Source organism: Rutidosis leptorrhynchoides, chromosome 4 (assembly GCF_046630445.1).
Source record: "Rutidosis leptorrhynchoides isolate AG116_Rl617_1_P2 chromosome 4, CSIRO_AGI_Rlap_v1, whole genome shotgun sequence".
Classification (NCBI taxonomy): domain Eukaryota; kingdom Viridiplantae; phylum Streptophyta; class Magnoliopsida; order Asterales; family Asteraceae; genus Rutidosis; species Rutidosis leptorrhynchoides.
In genome coordinates this window covers 364,450,203-364,474,866 of record NC_092336.1, presented here as the reverse complement: position 1 = coordinate 364,474,866, position 24,664 = coordinate 364,450,203, and positions in this window count along the sequence as shown.

The window sequence follows — 24,664 nt, the reverse complement described above, 5'->3', positions numbered from 1 at the left end:
AGATATTTCTTCTGTGAATGATGTTGGTGCTCGTGGAATTCTTGCGAACTTCGCAAAATATGAATGATGTTGTCTAGAAAGTTTTGAGTATATCGAGGGTGTAAAATCAAATATGTAATTGAGTAATACAATTGGTTTATTATGAAATGGAATTCATTGAGTTGAAACAGAGATCGTAGTTAACGATGGTTAAGTTGTTAATGAAGGATGTACATCATTGCATATTAGTAATATGAATTAACTGAGTAGTGTCTACCCTTCTTCAATTCATATATAATAGCTTAGTATGAAAAGATTTATTTTGATCTCAAAATTCATATATATATAAAGTATACATATGATTTCTTCAGAGGAAATAAGTTAATACTTCATAACTCGTTGATACAATGTATGCGTTGTTGATTAGTGATGATGTTTGCGGTGATGATGGATCTGGTGGAGCTTGTGTTGTTGTAGGTGGTGCTGATGCTGACGATGTTGATGGCACTGATGGTGCTGGTGATGCTGACGGTAATGTTGATGCTGCTGGTAAAAACAAGTATAGCTTGTAAATCATGCACCATTCTTGTCAGGGTTTCCGCTCTTCCTTCTATCATTTTGTTTTGCTCATCTGATTTATGGTTAAGGCTAGAACATATAATCTCTAAAACTTTGGAGATTACATAATTGCCGCGGAAAGTTTCTCCAATGAATCAATACTTCATCGGTTATTGGTACTCCTTGTTATCTACGGTGCATATGACGTTGATGTTCGAGGTACAGATTGTGATGTTGAGGTGTGGGATGCGGATGTTCTGGTTGATAGTGGTAATGGTACTGTTGGTGTTGTTGATGGTGCTTGTAACCTTTTCACCATATCCTCCAAAGCCACTACCCGAGCGCGAAGCTCGTTGATTTCTTCTATTACACCGGGATGATTGTTGGTTCGGACGAATGGATGAATAAGATCTAGAATTTGAGATAGTATATAGTCATGATGAGATACCCTGGAAATGAGGGAGAAAATAGTATCACGAAAAGGTTCGCCGATAAGTGCTTCAGGTTCTTCGCCAAGAGGGAAATGTGGTGGATGGAAGGGATCGCCTTCTTCTTGTCTCCAATGATTAAGTAGACTACGAACCCATCCCCAATTCATTCAGAATAAATGATGACTAATTGGTTGATCCATTCCGGTCACACTACTTTCGGAGCTTAAGTGAAACTCCATATCAGAATCCGAGGGACTTGAACTAGTGGCGGGTTCTATTTCGTACGGTTGAATAAAGGATTTTTCGATATTAAATGATTTTCGGCTATCGGATGGTATTTTAATTACATAGAATATCTATATATATATTGAACAAAAGATTTCGTAGATTACGGAGGAATTTACGGAATATGTCAGGAAAAGTTTACAGTAACAGATACGCTAAGATATGAATTAGCAGATACGCTAAGATATGAATTTTGTCTATACACTATTCATGTAATTAATGCAGTAAGATGTGTCTAGACTAAGGATGATAAGCAGGTAATTTCGGACAAAAATGATAAACAAAACTTTTGACATGCAGACACGGTCGAAGTTCAGACTCGTTAATGCATTTTAATATCTATCAGTTAGACACACTAATGCAAAACCTGGTTCGCTAAGACCACCACTCTGATACCACATGAGATGACCCGTCCTAATCCATAAGGACGAATACAATAACATAAGGTTACATTGCGAGGTATTTGACCTCTATATGATAAGTTTTACAAACATTGCATTCGCTCTTAAAAGACAACTTTCATTTCATCGAAAGTTGACAGGCATGCATACCATTTCATAATATATCCAAACTATAAATGACTTAATAATAATCTTGTTGACTTCAACGACTCGAATGCAACGTCTTTTGAAATATGCCATGAATGACTCCAAGTAATATCTTTAAAATGAGCAAATGCACAGCGGAAGATTTCTTTAATACCTGAGAATAAACATGCTTTCAAGTGTCAACCAAAGGTTGGTGAGTTCATTAGTTTATCATAAACAATCATTTCCATTAATTTAATAGATCAAAATATTTTCATTTCCATTTCTCATAAACATCATCTCATATCAGGCATTTCGCACTGCTTAGAGATAAAAATCATTCATATGGTGAACGCTTGATAACCGAACTAACATGATGCATATAGAATATTCCCATCGTTCCGGGACTCTCATCGGATATGATAAATTGAAGTACTAAAGCATTCGTAACCCGAATGGGACTTATCAAGGTCCATAGATCTATCTTTAGGATTGCGTCAATTAGGGGCCATTTCCCTAATTCTTAGGCTACCAAGCTAAAAAGGGGCATATTCGATTCGATAATCCAACCATAGAATGTAGTTTCGATTACTTGTGTCTATTTTGTAAAATATTTATAAAAGCAGCGCATGTATTCTCAGTCCCAAAAATATATATTGCAAAAACATTTAAAAAGGGAGTAATGAAACTCACGATATTGTATTTTGTAGTAAAAATACATATGATGACATTGAACAATGCAAGGTTGGCCTTGGATTCACGAACCTATATTAAGTATATATATATTTATATAGTGGTCAATATCTGTCTAACAATTAAGGTCGAGTCATATTGTACCACAATCCTAATGCTCGTGAGTGATATGCAAAAGTTAACAGAAATCAGTTTGACCCAAAATGACTTTCAAAATTTATACATGTTTATTATATAGTCATTTTATATAAATATATTTATCATTTTTTATTAGAATAAATAATACAAGTCATATATTAATTAATAAATATTTATATTAAAATTTTATATATGATAAAAATATATATTTTATATATCTCAAGTAATAAAATTTATATAATTCACTCAAAATCATAAACATATAGTGGTTTGTATTATTAATGTAATTATATTACGTGTGGTAAAAATATCTTTGTATCACATTTTTATTTGACAAAATAATAATAATAATGAGTAAAAGTTGTATTATTTTGTAATAATAATAATAATGATAATATTAATAAATATAATGTTATTAAAAGTGTTTAATATAAATAACAAAAGTAATAATAATATTTTATAAAAATAATTCTATCAAAATGATAATTATTAATAATAATCCTAATATGATAATAATGATAATATTTTATAATAAAAATGATATTTCTGTTAGAAATGATAATTTTAATAAAAGTGATAATTTTTAATATTAATGATACTTTTAATAATAATAATGATAAAAATAATAAAATGATTGTTTTTATAAAAATGTTACTTTTTAATAATAATGATAATTTCAGCAATAATATCCAAAATAAATATAATAATAATAATAATAATAATAATAATAATAATAATAATAATAATAATAATAATAATAATAATAATAATAATAATACTAATACTAATACTAATAATAACCTTAGTGATAATAACGATAATGATAATAATAATAATAAATTATAGATAATAATAATAACGACGATAAAAATAATAATTATAATCATAATAATATTAGGGTTAACGATAATTCCGTTGACCATATCTTTAAATCCGTTCATCGAAATCACACAACTTCTAAATGAAAAGTTAATAATTTTTTGACAGCTTTCCAACGAAATGCATATGATATATCTTATATCAGTAATATATGTATTAAACACATAATTTATCATAAACTATTTAATGACAAAATTAAACATACAAGCATGCCTAAACATATCTACTCGAGCTCTAGTCAGGGATACACTATTAATATATAAAAGATAAGATATGAATGCTCATATATCAATATTGTGATTCAATATTGCAGCAAAGTATGTAGACGCAACGGAGATGATAAACACTAGTTTGACCTCACGAGCTATACCCCCGAATCATACCCATAACCTCCTTAGCAACAACCCATAACTTCCTTAGCTTTGACTCACTCGAAAACCATTTTTAAAATCGTTTGGACATGACCTCGTCGTAGTATTTTATATATAATACTAATAAATATAATATTAATACTACTGATAATAATAATAAGATTAATAATATTATTAATCATAATAATAATTATATATATATATATATATATATATATATATATATATATATATATATTAGAGAGTAGAAGAAGAAATGAGAAGAGAAGTGAATGAATTCGGAGCAAAAATGCGAGTTTTATAGATGTGGCCTGGAACTGAACCCCATGCGATCACATGGGTTCCATGCCCATCTGCCATGCGATCGCATGGCCAGCTGGTACACACAGACTTCGTTTTATTTTCATTTTGCCGACGGTTTTTATTATATAATAATATATATATTTAATTCATATAATTAATTATATATTATATTATATTTATGTGCATAGTTAAATTGTAATTTTAGTTCCAATGACTCGTACGTTGTCACTTGACTTATATCCCAGTTCCGGTTTCTCGAACGCTATCTCGTACGCTTAGAAAACTAGCACTTTACCTTACGCGACGTGTACCTTTATCGATAATTAGACTTAAATCAATGAAAAACTATCCCACTCAAAGTGTAACTTAAACGTTCGAGTGTTTTGGTTATTTGGTTCTTTAAATCGACTACTCGATATTTATTAAAATATATTAAATAATATTATTTAAAATTTTTATCATAAGAAATATAAATATAATCAATTAGTTATATAACTAAATAAATATTATATTTTGTCATTTATAAAATATACATATTATCATTTAGAAATTTATATAACAAATATATATGCATTCGAAATCTTTATCTAACGATATAATTTATAGTTTTTCAAAACTAATTATATTTAAAGTTTATAAAAATATAAATTCTAAATCTTTTAAATAATAGAAAATATAATATCAAATAACGTTTACCCTTTAAAACTTAACTTGATGTAATTCATGTATGTACTAGCGTTTTCACAAGTTCAATCAACTTATTGAAATATCAATCGAACGAGTACCACTATTGTTTACAAAAATGATTTGAAATTTCATATATATATATATATATATATATATATATATATATATATATATATATATATACTTATATTAAAAATTAATAATATTTTTACTAATCATTTAGTTTTAAAACACGTTTTTAATCTTTGTTATATTTATTTATAGTTTATTGAATCACAAACCATTATCATCTATACTTTGTCAAAAGGTTTCTAGAAAGATTTTAAAGTTTAGAATACCGTTAAAACCTTTATCCTTAACATAATGATTCAATAACAAATTTTTAAAAGTGGTACTAGATATTTTAAAATTATATCCATTTTAAAGAAGACGTGACACTCAAATCGTTTTATATAATTTCTAAAATTTATAACAATAAAGATAATAGTAATAACTTTAATAATCTTAAAGTTTTATAATATATTTTTACTTATAGACCATTTATTCCGCATATTGTTAAAAAGAATAGATTTCTCAAATCAAAGTGGACCTCATAACAGAGACCCTTAATCATAATCACAATGTATCTGATAATTAAATCATATGATATTATCTTTTAACTCCGTCGATAATTATATTAAATATATTTTGAAACAAATATGTTCATGTAAGGTATTATACATCTAATACTTTGTTAACGTTTTCAATTAATATAACTCTATCTTATATATACATATATACATGTCTATACACATAAATGTTCGTGAATCGTCGAGCACAGTCAAAGGGTAATTGATTACATGAACACAGTTCAAAGTTTTTGAGATTTCAACAATACAGACTTTGCTTATCGTGTCAGAACATATAAAGATTAAGTTTAAATTCAGTCAGAAATTTCTGGGTTGTCACATCTTTTCTAAGTTTTCGACTCGTAACATGAGGTCATTAGGGTCGTTGTCATTAGCAGCAGCTGTGGAGGTACTAGGCTTAGAAGTAGATGTAGAAGCATCATAGGGATGAAAACGATAACACATCTCAAGTGAGTGGTTATCATAGCGAAAACTCTTGTAAAATGGGTTTCTAGCTCGAGTGGGTCCTTTCGGTATCCTACTGTGGCCTCTCGGTCCGTAGGGGTAAACATAGTCGGGATTAACAAAAGGTGACTGGGGCGAATCAGGTACGTCAGGTTCGGATTCGGATTCGGGTTTCGAGACTTCCTCGGGATCCTCTTCTAGTTCTTTTCCCTTGGGCTCATCCTTGTGTTCGGTTTCCATCTTGGGTTCTGACTCGGTATCATCTACAAACTCTAGTATCGTATTTCCTTACGCTTGCACGGTTTCCTCAAATTCCGTGTCAGAGTCGGTAAGAATAATAGGATTGGAAGAAGTCATCTAGCACTCAAAGAAAACACAAAGTTAGTTCATCTAGTAATCATGTCATCATAGGAATCATGTAGCATAGCAATTAATCTAACTAGGGTTCATGCAACTTAACAAGTCTAAGGTTACAGTCTAGACTCATTAGACGTCCTAAAGTTCGACTCTCTAATGCAGCCTAGTCTTAGGTAACCGATCTACTCTGATACCAAATGTAATACCCCGTCAGAATCCACTAACAGAATATTAACTCCTGGTCCCAGAGTTTAGCGGTCACGCCCTCTATATGAGACGTTTCCGAAAAGTATTCGCATTACTAATCAAATCAAGTCATTTATTAAAGAAAATGTAACTGGAAAATGTTTGACATAAATGACTAATGTATATGAACCTAAAACATCCTGAAACAAAATAATTTAAATGCGAATATTTGTTCTTGAAATGAAAATGATAAATATGCTGGACGCTGTAGTGACCCGAACTTTTCCATGTTTATATATATTAATTGAGATTGATATTTACATGATTAAATGTTTCCAACATGTTAAGCAATCAAACTTGTTAAGACTTGATTAATTGAAATATGTTTCATATAGACAATTGACCACCCAAGTTAACCGGTGATTCACGAACGTTAAAACTTGTAAAAACTATATGATGACATATATATGGATATATATATATATAGTTAACATGATACTATGATAAGTAAACATATCATTAAGTATATTAACAATAAACTACATATGTAAAAACAAGACTACTAACTTAATGATTTTTAAACGAGACATATATGTAACGATTATCGTTGCAAAGACATTTAATGTATATATATCATATTAAGAGATATTCATACATGATAATATCATGATAATATAATAATTTAAAATCTCATTTGATATTATAAACATTGGGTTAACAACATTTAACAAGATCGTTAACCTAAAGGTTTCAAAACAACACTTACATGTAACGACTAACGATGACTTAACGACTCAGTTAAAATGTATATACATGTAGTGTTTCAATATGTATTTATACACTTTTGAAAGACTTCAATACACTTATCAAAATACTTCTACTTAACAAAAATGCTTACAATTACATCCTCGTTCAGTTTCATCAACAATTCTACTCGTTTGCACCCGTATTCGTACTCGTACAATACACAGCTTTTAGATGTATGTACTATTGGTATATACACTCTAATGATCAGCTCTTAGAAGCCCATGTGAGTCACCTAACACATGTGGGAACCATCATTTGGCAACTAGCATGAAATATCTCATAAAATTACAAAAATATGAGTAATCATTCATGACTTATTTACATGAAAACAAAATTACATATCCTTTATATCTAATCCATACACCAACGACCAAAAACACCTACAAACACTTTCATTCTTCAATTTTCTTCATCTAATTGATCTCTCTCAAGTTCTATCTTCAAGTTCTAAGTGTTCTTCATATATTCTACAAGTTCTAGTTACATAAAATCAAGAATACTTTCAAGTTTGCTAGCTCACTTCCAATCTTGTAAGGTGATCATCCAACCTCAAGAAATCTTTGTTTCTTACAGTAGGTTATCATTCTAATACAAGGTAATAATCATATTCAAACTTTGGTTCAATTTCTATAACTATAACAATCTTATTTCAAGTGATGATCTTACTTGAACTTGTTTTCGTGTCATGATTCTGCTTCAAGAACTTCGAGCCATCCAAGGATCCGTTGAAGCTAGATCCATTTTTCTCTTTTCCAGTAGGTTTATCCAAGGAACTTAAGGTAGTAATGATGTTCATAACATCATTCGATTCATACATATAAAGCTATCTTATTCGAAGGTTTAAACTTGTAATCACTAGAACATAGTTTAGTTAATTCTAAACTTGTTCGCAAACAAAAGTTAATCCTTCTAACTTGACTTTTAAAATCAACTAAACACATGTTCTATATCTATATGATATGCTAACTTAATGATTTAAAACCTGGAAACACGAAAAACACCGTAAAACCGGATTTACGCCGTCGTAGTAACACCGCGGGCTGTTTTGGGTTAGTTAATTAAAAACTATGATAAATTTTGATTTAAAAGTTGTTATTCTGAGAAAATGATTTTTATTATGAACATGAAACTATATCCAAAAATTATGGTTAAACTCAAAGTGGAAGTATGTTTTCTAAAATGGTCATCTAGACGTCGTTCTTTCGACTGAAATGACTACCTTTACAAAAATGACTTGTAACTTATTTTTTCGACAATAAACCTATACTTTTTCTTTTTAGATTCATAAAATAGAGTTCAATATGAAACCATAGCAATTTGATTCACTCAAAACGGATTTAAAATGAAGAAGTTATGGGTAAAACAAGATTGGATAATTTTTCTCATTTTAGCTACGTGAAAATTGGTAACAAATCTATTCCAACCATAACTTAATCAACTTGTATTGTATATTATGTAATCTTGAGATACCATAGACACGTATACAATGTTTCGACCTATCATGTCGACACATCTATATATATTTCGGAACAACCATAGACACTCTATATGTGAATGTTGGAGTTAGCTATACAGGGTTGAGGTTGATTCCAAAATATATATAGTTTGAGTTGTGATCAATACTGAGATACGTATACACTGGGTCGTGGATTGATTCAAGATAATATTTATCGATTTATTTCTGTACATCTAACTGTGGACAACTAGTTGTAGGTTACTAACGAGGACAGCTGACTTAATAAATTTAAAACATCAAAATATATTAAAAGTGTTGTAAATATATTTTGAACATACTTTGATATATATGTATATATTGTTATAGGTTCGTGAATCAATCAGTGGCCAAGTCTTACTTCCCGACGAAGTAAAAATCTGTGAAAGTGAGTTATAGTCCCACTTTTAAAATCTAATATTTTTGGGATGAGAATACATGCAGGTTTTATAAATGATTTACAAAATAGACACAAGTACGTGAAACTACATTCTATGGTTGAATTATCGAAATCGAATATGCCCCTTTTTATTAAGTCTGGTAATCTAAGAATTAGGGAACAGACACCCTAATTGACGCGAATCCTAAAAATAGATCTATTAGGCCTAACAAACCCCATCCAAAGTACCGGATGCTTTAGTACTTCGAAATTTATATCATATCCGAAGGGTGTCCCGGAATGATGGGGATATTCTTATATATGCATCTTGTTAATGTCGGTTACCAGGTGTTCACCATATGAATGATTTTTATCTCTATGTATGGGATGTGTATTGAAATATGAAATCTTGTGGTCTATTATTATGATTTGATATATATAGGTTAAACCTATAACTCACCAACATTTTTGTTGACGTTTTAATCATGTTTATTCTCAGGTGATTATTAAGAGCTTCCGCTGTTGCATACTTAAATAAGGACGAGATTTGGAGTCCATGCTTGTATGATATTGTGTAAAAACTGCATTCAAGAAACTTATTTTGTTGTAACATATTTGTATTGTAAACCATTATGTAATGGTCGTGTGTAAACAGGATATTTTAGATTATCATTATTTGATAATCTACGTAAAGCTTTTTAAAACCTTTATCTATGAAATAAAGGTTATGGTTTGTTTTAAAAATGAATGCAGTCTTTGAAAAACGTCTCATATAGAGGTCAAAACCTCGCAACGAAATCAATTAATATGGAACGTTTTTAATCAATAAGAACGGGACATTTCAGTTGGTATCCGAGCGTTGGTCTTAGAGAACCAGAATTTTGCATTAGTGTGTCTTATCGAGTTTGTTAGGATGCATTAGTGAGTCTGGACTTCGACCGTGTTTACTTGAAAAATGATTGCTTAACAAATTTTGTTGGAAACTATATATTTTTAACATGTGAATATTATGTGATATATTAATCTCTTAACGCATTTGATATTATGTGATAGATGTCTACCTCTAGAACAAGTCCCATTGACTCACCTAATAATAATGAAGAGTCAAATGTAAATTGGAATGATTCGTGGACTGATTCACAAGTTCCCGAAGAGGAACCGGAAGAAGAATCGGAACCGGAAGAAGAATCGGAACCGGAAGAAGAATCAGAACCGGATGAAGAAATAGAACCGGTGGGGGAAATAATAAAACGGTTAAGTAAAAGAAAATTCTCAACCAACCGACCAAGGTTAATTATGGTCAATGGTGTTTCCGCCAAGGAAGCAAAATATTGGGAGGATTACCAATTCTCCGATGAATCGGATTCCGACGAGAATTCCGATGATGTTATAGAAATTACCCCAACTGAATTTAAAAAGGCAAAAGAAAATAATAAGGGAAAGGGCATAAAAATAGAGAAATCTAATTCCAACCCCGATGAACTTTATATGTATCGTCAACCCCCGAAGTCCTTAAGTTGTAACAATGACCCGGGAACCTCTAAACCACCAGGTTTTTCTAAACCAATGTGGAAAACGACGACTCGTATTAGGGGAACATCATATATCCCAAAAAACTTGGCAAAACGAACCAAAACCGAAGAAGAAGAAACAAGCGAGTCGGAATAAGATAGTTGTATTCGTGTGGTGTAATATATGTAATATAGTGTGCTTATGCTTTATGATATATGTAAAAATTGCTTGTATTAATAAGTATTTTTTATGAATCTAACTCTTGTCTATTTTACAGTATAAAAACACAAAATGGATAGACAACCCAATATTTTAAGAGACCTACCCGGAGACATGATTGATGAAATCTTGTCTAGAGTCGGTCAGAATTCTTCGGCACAACTATTTAAGGCGAGATCAGTTTGTAAGACATTCGAAGAACGTTCCAAGAATGCCTTGGTTTATAAAAGGCTTTCGTTCGAAAGATGGGGGATATCACATTGGGAAATCCATAAGTTACGATGTGTTTACTTTGACGCATATATTACGGGGAACCCAAATGCTATTTTACGCAATGGGTTAAGAAATTATTTTGACTCAATATATCCGAATATTGGACTTCGTGATTTAGAAAAAGCAGCTAACATGCAACATAAAGAAGCATGTTATGCTTACGGATTAGTAATGTTCGCTTCTCACCAAAGTGAGAACAAGAACATCGGGCTACAACTATTAAACAAAACGTTTCCACAAGTGACGGAGTCGGTAATTGGGGTAAGAAATGAGGTTTTTAGATTGTTACGGGACTGTTGGACATTACGTAACCCTCGTCCCTTTGATGACGTTACAACACGCTGTCTTATCAACGGCCATAACGGTTATGTTCCACAAGACCAAGGATGGGAAGTAATCCTAGTAAAACCAGAATGCATGACTTGTTTCTGGACGTATGAATTACGTGTCTTTATTTCCTTTGCTGAACGACTTGTGTACTAGCTAGAATTATCTTCACAACCATCTTGTATCAAATTTATTGTGTGCTATATTTCATGCTATATGTAAAATAAGCGGTATTGTAAGTTTGTAAAATATTGTGTAAAAGTTTGAACGCGAAATATTATTATAATCAGTTTTTCATATAGAATTGTAGTAGTTGAATTGTATATTAGCTACTAAGTATGAACTTAACGGGTAGGTACTACCCGAATTTAAACTTATAAAACGCCAATATGAAGAAAAAGCTTTTATAAATGAGTTCATATTATGCTACGAAATACTATTAACTACTCTTAATATTCTGTATGATTAACTTGTTCCATTTGACTATTTTGAAGGAAATGGCACCGAATACTCGACACACCGTGAATATGAATGAAGAGGAATTCCGTACTTTTCTAGCTTCAAACATAGCCACAGTACAGGCTGCGCTACATACCAACAATAACCTTGGATCTAGCAGTACAGGAAATCATGTAGGATGCACCTACAAAGAATTCACTGCCTGCAAACCTTTGGAATTTGATGGAACCGAAGGACCGATCGGATTGAAACGGTGGACCGAGAAGGTCGAATCGGTGTTTGCCATAAGTAAGTGTACTGAACAGGAAAAAGTGAAGTACGCTACGCATACCTTCGCAGGTTCTGCGTTAACATGGTAGAATACCTATCTAGAGCAAGTGGGACAAGACGATGCGTACGCACTACCGTGGTCAGCATTCAAGCACTTGATGAACGAGAAGTACCGTCCCATAACCGAGGTCAATAAGCTCAAGACAGAACTTAGAGGGTTACGAACCCAAGGATTTGATATTACCACGTACGAAAGACGATTCACAGAATTGTGCCTATTGTGTCCGGGAGCATTCGAAGATGAGGAAGAGAAGATCGACGCGTTTGTGAAAGGATTACCGGAAAGAATCCAAGAAGATATAAGTTCACACGAGCCCGCCTCCATACAACAGGCATGTAGAATGGCTCACAAACTAGTGAACCAGATTGAAGAAAAAATTAAAGAACAGACTGCTGAAGAGGCCAATGTGAAGCAAGTCAAAAGAAAGTGGGAGGAAAACGGTGATAAGAATCACCAATACAACAACAACAGCAATTACAACAATAATCGCAACAATTATCCCAACAATCGCAACATCAATCGCAACTACAATAAACGGCCTAACAACAACAACAACAACAACAACAACAGCAACTACAACAATCATCCCAACAACAATAATAACCGCAACAACAACAACAATCAGAAGCAGCTATGCCAAAGGTGTGAAAAGTATCACTCGGGGTTCTGCACCAAATTTTGCAACAAGTGTAAAAGAAATGGTCATAGTGCGGCGAAGTGTGAGGTCTACGGACCAGGGGTTAATAGAACAAAAGGAATAAATGGTGTCGGAACGAGTAATGGCGGAGCAAGTAGTGTCGGAGCAAGTTATGCCAATTTAGTTTGTTATAAATGTGGAAAACCGGGCCACATTATTAGAAATTGCCCGAACCAGGAGAACACGAATGGACAAGGCCGCGGAAGAGTTTTCAATATTAATGCGGCAGAGGCACAGGAAGACCCGGAGCTTGTTACGGGTACGTTTCTTATTGACAATAAATCTGCTTACGTTTTATTTGATTCGGGTGCGGATAGAAGCTATATGAGTAGAGATTTTTGTGCTAAATTAAGTTGTCCATTGACGCCTTTGGATAGTAAATTTTTACTCGAATTAGCAAATGGTAAATTAATTTCAGCAGATAATATATGTCGGAATCGAGAAATTAAACTGGTTAGCGAAACATTTAAGATTGATTTGATACCAGTAGAGTTAGGGAGTTTTGATGTGATAATCGGTATGGACTGGTTGAAAGAAGTGAAAGCAGAGATCGTTTGTTACAAAAATACAATTCGCATTATACGAGAAAAAGGAAAACCCTTAATGGTGTACGGAGAAAAGGGCAACACGAAGCTACATCTTATTAGTAATTTGAAGGCACAAAAACTAATAAGAATAGGTTGCTATGCTGTTCTAACACACGTCGAGAAAGTACAAACTGAAGAAAAGAGCATCAATGATGTTCTCATTGCAAAAGAATTTCCCGATGTATTTCCAAAAGAATTACCGGGATTACCCCCACATCGATCCGTTGAATTTCAAATAGATCTTATACCAGGAGCTGCACCAATAGCTCGTGCTCCTTACAGACTCGCACCCAGTGAGATAAAAGAACTGCAAAGCCAATTACAAGAACTTTTAGAGCGTGGTTTCATTCGACCAAGCACATCAGCGTGGGGAGCTCCTGTTTTGTTTGTCAAGAAGAAAGATGGTACATTCAGGTTATGTATCGACTACCGAGAGTTGAACAAACTTACCATCAAGAACCGCTACCCACTACCGAGAATCGATGACTTATTTGATCAACTACAAGGCTCGTCTGTTTATTCAAAGATTGACTTACGTTCCGGGTATCATCAAATGCTGGTGAAAGAAGATGATATTCCAAAGACTGCTTTCAGAACACGTTACGGTCATTACGAGTTTATGGTCATGCCGTTTGGTTTAACTAATGCACCAGCTATGTTCATGGACCTTATGAACCGAGTGTGTGGACCATACCTTGACAAGTTTGTCATTGTTTTCATTGATGACATACTTATTTACTCAAAGAATGACCAAGAACACGGTGAACATTTGAGAAAGGTGTTAGAAGTATTGAGGAAGGAAGAATTGTACGCTAAGTTTTCAAAGTGTGCATTTTGGTTGGAAGAAGTTCAATTCATCGGTCACATAGTGAACAAAGAAGGTATTAAGGTGGATCCGGCAAAGATATAAACTATTGAAAAGTGGGAAACCCCGAAAACTCCGAAACACATATGCCAGTTTTTAGGACTAGCTGGTTACTACAGAAGGTTCATCCAAGACTTTTCCAGAATAGCAAAACCCTTGACTGCATTAACGCATAAAGGGAAGAAATTTGAATGGAATGATGAACAAGAGAAAGCGTTTCAGTTATTGAAGAAAAAGCTAACTACGGCACCTATATTGTCATTTCCTGAAGGGAATGATGATTTTGTGATTTATTGTGACGCATCAAAGCAAGGTCTCGGTTGTGTATTAATGCAACGAATGAAGGTGATTGCTTATGCGTCTAGACAATTGAAGATTCACGAACAAAATTATACGACGCATGATTTGGAATTAGGTGCGGTTGTTTTTGCATTAAAGACTTGGAGGCACTACTTATATGGGGTCAAAAGTATTATATATACCGACCACAAAAGTCTTCAACACATATTTAATCAGAAACAACTGAATATGAGGCAGCGTAGGTGGATTGAATTATTGAATGATTACGACTTTGAGATTCGTTACCACCCGGGGAAGGCAAATGTGGTAGCCGATGCCTTGAGCAGGAAGGACAGAGAACCCATTCGAGTAAAATCTATGAATATAATGATTCATAATAACCTTACTACTAAAATAAAGGAGGTGCAACAAGGAGTTTTAAAAAAGGGAAATTTAAAGGATGAAATACCCAAAGGATCGGAGAAGCATCTTAATATTCGTGAAGACGGAACCCGGTATAGGGCTGAAAGGATTTGGGTACCAAAATTTGGAGATATGAGAGAAATGGTACTTAGAGAAGCTCATAAAACCAGATACTCAATACATCCTGGAACGGCGAAGATGTACAAGGATCTCAAGAAACATTTTTGGTGGCCGGGTATGAAAGCCGATGTTGCTAAATACGTAGGAGAATGTTTGACGTGTTCTAAGGTCAAAGCTGAGCATCAGAAACCATCAGGTCTACTTCAACAACCCGAAATCCCGGAATGGAAATGGGAAAACATTACCATGGATTTCATCACTAAATTGCCAAGGACTGCAAGTGGTTTTGATACTATTTGGGTAATAGTTGATCGTCTCACCAAATCAGCACACTTCCTGCCAATAAGAGAAGATGACAAGATGGAGAAGTTAGCACGACTGTATTTGAAGGAAGTCGTCTCCAGACATGGAATACCAATCTCTATTATCTCTGATAGGGATGGCAGATTTATTTCAAGATTCTGGCAGACATTACAGCAAGCATTAGGAACTCGTCTAGACATGAGTACTGCCTATCATCCACAAACTGATGGGCAGAGCGAAAGGACGATACAAATGCTTGAAAACATGCTACAAGCATGTGTTATTGATTTCGGAAACAGTTGGGATCGACATCTACCGTTAACAGAATTTTCCTACAATAACAGCTACCATTCAAGCATTGAGATGGCGCCGTTTGAAGCACTTTATGGTAGAAAGTGCAGGTCTCCGATTTGTTGGAGTGAAGTGGGGGATAGACAGATTACGGGTCCGGAGATTATACAAGAAACTACCGAGAAGATCATCCAAATTCAACAATGGTTGAAAACCGCCTAAAGTCGACAAAAGAGCTACGCTGACATTAAAAGAAAAGATATAGAATTTGAAATTGGAGAGATAGTCATGCTTAAAGTTGCACCTTGGAAAGGCGTTGTTCGATTTTGTAAACGAGGGAAATTAAATCCAAGGAATATTGGACCATTCAAGATTATTTATCGTGTCGGACCAGTAGCTTACCGACTTGAGTTACCTCAACAACTCGCAGCTGTACATAACACTTTCCACGTCTCGAATTTGAAGAAATGTTTTGCTAAAGAAGATCTCACTATTCTGTTAGATGAAATCCAAATCAACGAAAAACTTCAATTCATCGAAGAACCCGTCGAAATAATGGATCGTGAGGTTAAAAGACTTAAGCAAAACAAGATACCAATTGTTAAGGTTTGATGGAATGCTCGTAGAGGACCTGAGTTCACATGGGAGCATGAAGATGAGATGAAGAAGAAATACCCGCATCTATTTCCAGAAGATTCGTCAACACCTTCAACAGCTTAAAATTTCGGGACGAAATTTATTTAACGGGTAGGTACTGTAGTGACCCGAACTTTTCCATGTTTATATATATTAATTAAGATTGATATTTACATGATTAAATGTTTCCAACATATTAAGCAATCAAACTTGTTAAGACTTGATTAATTGAAATATGTTTCATATAGACAATTGACCACCCAAGTTGACCGGTGATTCACGAACGTTAAAACTTGTAAAAACTATATGATGACATATATATGGATATATATATAGTTAACATGATACTATGATAAGTAAACATATCATTAAGTATATTAACAATGAACTACATATGTAAAAACAAGACTACTAACTTAATGATTTTTAAACGAGACATATATGTAACGATTATCATTGTAAAGACATTTAATGTATATATATCATATTAAGAGATATTCATACATGATAATATCATGATAATATAATAATTTAAAATCTAATTTGATATTATAAACATTGGGTTAACAACATTTAACAAGATCGTTAACCTAAAGGTTTCAAAACAACACTTACATGTAACGACTAACGATGACTTAACGACTCAGTTAAAATGTATATACATGTAGTGTTTCAATATGTATTTATACACTTTTGAAATACTTCAATACACTTATCAAAATACTTCTACTTAACAAAAATGCTTACAATTACATCCTCGTTCAGTTTCATCAACAATTCTACTCGTATGCACCCGTATTCGTACTCGTACAATACACAGCTTTTAGATGTATGTACTATTGGTATATCCACTCCAATGATCAGCTCTTAGTAGCCCATGTGAGTCACCTAACATATGTGGGAACCATCATTTGGCAACTAGCATGAAATATCTCATAAAATTACAAAAATATGAGTAATCATTCATGACTTATTTACATGAAAACAAAATTACATATCCTTTATATCTAATCCATACACCAACGACCAAAAACACCTACGAACACTTTCATTCTTCAATTTTCTTCATCTAATTGATCTCTCTCAAGTTCTATCTTCAAGTTCTAAGTGTTCTTCATATATTCTACAAGTTCTAGTTACATAAAATCAAGAATACTTTCAAGTTTGCTAGCTCACTTCCAATCTTGTAAGGTGATCATCCAACCTCAAGAAATCTTTGTTTCTTACAGTAGGTTATCATTCTAATACAAGGTAATAATCATATTCAAACTTTGGTTCAATTTCTATAACTATAACAATCTTATTTCAAGTGATGATCTTACATGAACTTGTTTTCGTGTCATGATTCTGCTTCAAGAACTTCGAGCCATCCAAGGATCCGTTGAAGCTAGATCCATTTTTCTATTTTCCCGTAGGTTTATCCAAGGAACTTAAGGTAGTAATGATGTTCATAACATCATTCGATTCATACATATAAAGCTATCTTATTCGAAGGTTTAAACTTGTAATCACTAGAACATAGTTTAGTTAATTCTAAACTTGTTCGCAAACAAAAGTTAATCCTTCTAACTTGACTTTTAAAATCAACTAAACACATGTTGTATATCTATATGATATACTAACTTAATGATTTAAAACCTGGAAATACGAAAAACACCGTAAAACCGGATTTACGCCGTCGTAGTAACACCGCGGGCTGTTTTGGGTTAGTTAATTAAAAACTATGATAAACTTTGATTTAAAAGTTGTTATTCTGAGAAAATGATTTTTATTATGAACATGAAACTATATCCAAAAATTATGGTTAAACTCAAAGTGGAAGTATGTTTTCTAAAATGGTCATCTAGACGTCGTTCTTTCGACTGAAATGACTACCTTTACAAAAACGACTTGTAACTTATTTTTCCGACAATAAACCTATACTCTTTCTGTTTAGATTCATAAAATAGAGTTCAATATGAAACCATAGCAATTTGATTCACTCAAAACGGATTTAAAATGAAGAAGTTATGGGTAAAACAAGATTGGATAATTTTTCTCATTTTAGCTACGTGAAAATTGGTAACAAATCTATTCCAACCATAACTTAATCAACTTGTATTGTATATTATGTAATCTTGAGATACCATAGACACGTATACAATGTTTTGACCTATCATGTCGACACATCGATATATATTTCAGAACAACCATAGACACTCTATATGTGAATGTTGGAGTTAGCTATACAGGGTTGAGGTTGATTCCAAAATATATATAGTTTGAGTTGTGATCAATACTGTGATACGTATACACTGGGTCGTGGATTGATTCAAGATAATATTTATCGATTTATTTCTGTACATCTAACTGTGGACAACTAGTTGTAGGTTACTAACGAGGACAGCTGACTTAATAAACTTAAAACATCAAAATATATTAAAAGTGTTGTAAATATATTTTGAACATACTTTGATATATATGTATATATTGTTATAGGTTCGTGAATCAACCAGTGGCCAAGTCTTACTTCCCGACGAAGTAAAAATCTGTGAAAGTGAGTTATAGTCCCACTTTTAAAATCTAATATTTTTGGGATGAGAATACATGCAGGTTTTATAAATGATTTACAAAATAGACACAAGTACGTGAAACTACATTCTATGGTTGAATTATCGAAATCGAATATGCCCCTTTTTATTAAGTCTGGTAATCTAAGAATTAGGGAACAGACACCCTAATTAACGCGAATCCTAAAGATAGATCTATTAGGCCTAACAAACCCCATCCAAAGTACCGGATGCTTTAGTACTTCGAAATTTATATCATATCCGAAGGGTGTCCCGGAATGATGGGGATATTCTTATATATGCATCTTGTTAATGTCGGTTACCAGGTGTTCACCATATGAATAATTTTTATCTCTATATATGGGATGTGTATTGAAATATGAAATCTTGTGGTCTATTATTATGATTTGATATATATAGGTTAAACCTATAACTCACCAACATTTTTGTTGACGTTTTAAGCATGTTTATTCTCAGGTGATTATTAAGAGCTTCCGCTGTCGCATACTTAAATAAGGACGAGATTTGGAGTCCATGCTTGTATGATATTGTGTAAAAACTGCATTCAAGAAACTTATTTTGTTATAACATATTTGTATTGTAAACCATTATGTAATGGTCGTGTGTAAACAGGATATTTTAGATTATCATTATTTGATAATCTACGTAAAGCTTTTTAAAACCTTTATCTATGAAATAAAGGTTATGGTTTGTTTTAAAAATGAATGCAATCTTTGAAAAACGTCTCATATAGAGGTCAAAACCTCGCAACGAAATCAATTAATATGGAACGTTTTTAATCAATAAGAACGGGACATTTCAGACGCCGTCCAGTTCTAGCAACAAACAGCATAATAACTTCAATTAAGCGGAAGTACTACCTCTATGTACCTGAGATGAAACATTCAAAACGTCAACGAAAAATGTTGAGTGAAACTACAGGTTTAGTAAATCATTTCATAAGTTAGGCCACAAGATTTTCTTGGAAAACATCATAGGAAAAGTATTCATTATCATGAGCACTTGATTATAAAGTTTTAACCTTTGCGTAAGATGAGCACACGTCTTTAGTTTACCCTATCATAGCATACACCGATCAAGTGTACGAGTAACAACAAAATAGATGTCTGTTATGTTTAGGCGAGGTCTGTCAAACCTAACGGTACCGTCCCTATAAGTCGAGCTTACAAAGTAACTAATATAATCAAGCTAAGGGATTTTTGATCTGAACTCATATGTATAGTCATTTAAGTTACTTGTGCCTAATATGTAAAACATTTATAAAAAGCATGCATCTCATCCCTGTAAAACATAGGTAGGGACTGTAGACTCACCTTAGCAAAAGCACTTGTAATTATCTTAGCAAAACGTACGATTGTCGAACAATCTCGACTGAACAACGCAATCTAAATAAGTAAATCATCTTAAGTATACACTTATAGGTCAAAAAAAGTCAACCCATAGTGTACACAATGTCCTAGTGCTCAGACTGACTCAACGAACAAGTAAAAGTCAACTAATCCAAGCAAGTCAACAAAAGTCAACCAAAGTCAACCCTAAAGTCAACTCGGTCAAAGTGGTCAACTAAAGTCAAACATCTCAGTAGGTCATACAAACATGGTCAACATGTCAAACCTAGGTCAAGTATCACTTTACAAGTCATAATTAAGCATATTGCACATTTGCACCTTAAAGCATGCCTTAGAAATTCGTACGTCGTAGAAAGATCCAACTATAGCTCATAACACATAAATCATTAAATCATGAACAAATCCAGATCATAACTACACTTAAAATAGATTCCAAAAATTCCTGCCAAAGCCTCATACGATAAATAAAAGTCCAATATCAGAAAGGGTCTAATCATAGTTCATTACAGAAATTTTTTCTGCCCGCGCGTCCGTTTTTAAACATTTTTCATAAAATATAGAAAATAGATTTTGATGAACAGCCAATTTGGGTCATCTCAAAACATCCCAATATTTTAGTGATAAAATAATCAGAAACATTTCTTTAGCCAATTTGTACAGTTTTGCAAACCTTTACAGACTCATCAGTTTTTAATCATAACCAGACACATCACATAGATGAGCATATATCTCATGGCAAATCAGGTTCTCAAAAGTTCGCATACAAATGAAACATGTCAAGGAAGACTTAAGAAAACGATTCAGCTCACTTTAGAAACCAAATCTTCGTTTTGACATAACGGGAGCATTACATAACCTTTTAACGCAAATCTTAACTCTAAATTGCATAACTTTTCACAAAGAATACAGTAGTACACTTTATTTAAGTTAAAACACAAAGCATGCAACTCAGAAAATTCGTATATCATGCAAACCCTAATGAAAAGTTCGATTAAGCATATCTTGAGCATACGATAATGAAATCACGCAAAATCGGAGTCTAAAATTAATAAATTTTTGATATCTTTCTATTTAAATATATTACAAGATCAGATCTCATGTCAATTAAATCAGATCATTAAAATACAAATTCATTTTTCATGTAAACAACGTTAATTACGCAACCAAACGATAAATAACAACGCATGACACCATTAATTAAGCACTAGACTTGATTACACCATGTAATTGAACATAATTCAGATTTATAAAAACTAGGGTTAGCAATTAGACCTTAAGAACACGAATTGCTAGTACATACGCGTAGAGAACAACGATTGTGTGATGACCCGAAAATTTCTGACCAAATTTAAACTTTATCTTTAAATGATTTAATGTTTTCGACACAATAAGCAAAGTCTTTAATGTTGAGTCTCAAAGTTTTGGAACTATATACATGTAATCAATTATTCTTTGACTGTTCTAGAAGATTCACGAACATTCGATTATTGATTCGATTAATATTTAGATATGTTAACTAAAATGTTTAAGATGAACCAGTAAAACACTAATTTGCTACAGTATTTTCGAATTGCTACATTACCCGAAAAGCTACAGTGTTTTCGAAAATCACTATTTCCTACAGTAAAAAAACATTGCTACAGTAAAACACTATTTCAAAATGAAAATGTATATATTATATATATATATATATTAACAAATAGCGAGACGATGATTTATAGAAGTAAATGACCAAAACACTCGAATGTTTAAGATATACTTTGAGTGGTATAGTTTATGGATAATTTAAGGCTATATTTTGACAAAGGTACGTGACACGAAACGTAAAATGCAAGTTTTCTAAATGTACGAAAGGACATTCAAAAAACGGGAACCGGGACATAAGTCGAGTGACGACGTACGACATATCGAAACAAAAATTACAAGTCAACTATGCACGTGAATATAATATAATATATAATTAATTATATAAATTATATATATTATATATTAATATTTAAATTATGTCGATAAACAAGAAAACAAAAATATGTGAGCTGGAACCTCAGTCCATACGATCGCATGGCCAATGCTCCTCAGACCCATGCGATCGCATGGGGACGATTTTCAGGCCACATCTATAAAAGCTCGAACATTCTGCTTCTGATTTCATTTCATTATTACTCCGTAAGTATTTATTATTTATTATTATTATTATTATTATTATTATTATTATTATTATTATTATTATTATTATTATTATTATTATTATTATTATTATTATTATTATTTTTATTATTAAGATTAATATTATTAATCTTATTATTATTTTTAGTATTATACATAAAATACTACGACGAGGTCATGAGCGTGTCACTTTCAAAATGGGTTTTCGAGCGGGAAAGAGTTAAGGAAACTATGGGTTATAGCTATGGAGGTTATGGGTAATGTACGTGGGTATTATTGGCAAATCAAACCTAGTGTTTATCATCTCCGTTACGTCTACGTACTTTCCCACAATATTGAATCTCAATATTGATACGTGAGTATTCATATCTTATCATTTATATGTTAATTATGTATCCATGTCTAGTGCTCGAGTATATATAATTATGCATGCTTGTACGCTAAATTTCATCGTTAAACAGTTTATAATGAATCACGAATTAAATACATATATTACTAGAAAAAGGTATATGATATGCATGTTTTTGGAAAGCGGGCGAAAAATCAATAACTTTTCATTTAGATATCGAATAGTTTCGATGAACGGATTAAAAGATATGGTCAACTGAATTATGATTGACGTTAATTGGAATTTCTTTTGAATCTGCAATTAATATTTAAACAACTTGTTTGTAAGATTGATAAATTGGATTTTTGAATATTACCAACCGAGTAAATGAATTCTTATATAAGGCACGTCTCGTTTTGTTGAACTATTGTCAAAATTGACTTTTTGAAATGACTTTGGATAACTTTTGTATGTCGATCTCGAGCATTAGGATTGTGATACACTATGACCTGACCTAGCTTAATAGACATTTATTGACCAACATATGTTCTCTAGGTTGAGATCTACGGTTATTTGGTAATCCGAGTTTCAGTCACATTTTGGTGAACGACTTTATATGCTGCTAAGGTGAGTTTCATTTGCTCCCTTTTTAATTGCTTTTGCAATATATATTTTTGGGCTGAGAATACGTGCACTTTATTTTAAACACAATGGATACAAGTACATACTAAATTCTACATTGAGTTTGAACCGAAAATCCCTTAGCTTTGGTAACTAGTAACTGCCAGTTATAATAACTGGTGGGCGCGAGTAGTAGTATATGGATCCATAGGGCTTGATATCCCCGTCTGAGCTAGAGCACTAGCCTTTTAACGGACGTACGCTATTTGAGAAGCGTACAAGTTGGTTTGCGTGTATTATTAAGATGATTATACAAAGGGTATAAATTATATATACGTTAAGTTTAGTTACCAGGGTGCTAAATTTCGTAGAATATTTTGATAAACGTTTCTGGATGAAACAACTGAAATCTTGTTATCCACCTTTATATACAGATTATGCGAAACATTAAAAGTATGAACTCACCAACCTTTGTGTTGACACTTGTTAGCATGTTTATTCTCAGGTTCCTAGAAGTCTTCCGCTGTTTGCTTATATGTTAGACAAGCTATGTGCATGGAGTCTTACATGGCATATTTATCAAGAAAAGGTTGCATTAACCAAATCATCACCATGTATCTTATTTTGACTACATTGTCAATGGAAGTACTATTGTAAACTATTATTTACGGTGATTGTCTATATGTAGAAATCATCAGATGTCGAAAACCTTTGATTTAAATATTCATTTATGGTGTGCCTTTTCAAAAGAATGCAATGTTCACAAAACGTATCATATAGAGGTCAAATACCTCGCAATGAAATCGATGAATGACGTGTTCGTCCATATGGATTTAGAGCGATCGTCATAGTTGGTATCAGAGCGTTGGTCTTAGTGAACCAGGTCTTGCATGAGTGTGTCTAACTGATAGTTGTTAGGATGCATTAGTAAGTCTGGACTTCGATCGTGTCTGCCTGTAAAAAGTTTTCCTTATCATTTCTTGTCGGAAATTACATGCTTATCATTCTTAAGTCTAGACACATTTTTTTGCATTTATTGCATAAATAGTGTATAGACAAAAATTCATATCTAAGCGTATCTGTTACTGTAAACTTTTCCTGACATCTTCCGAAAATTTCTCCGTGATTTATGGAATTTTGGTATTATAAATACATATTTAAAT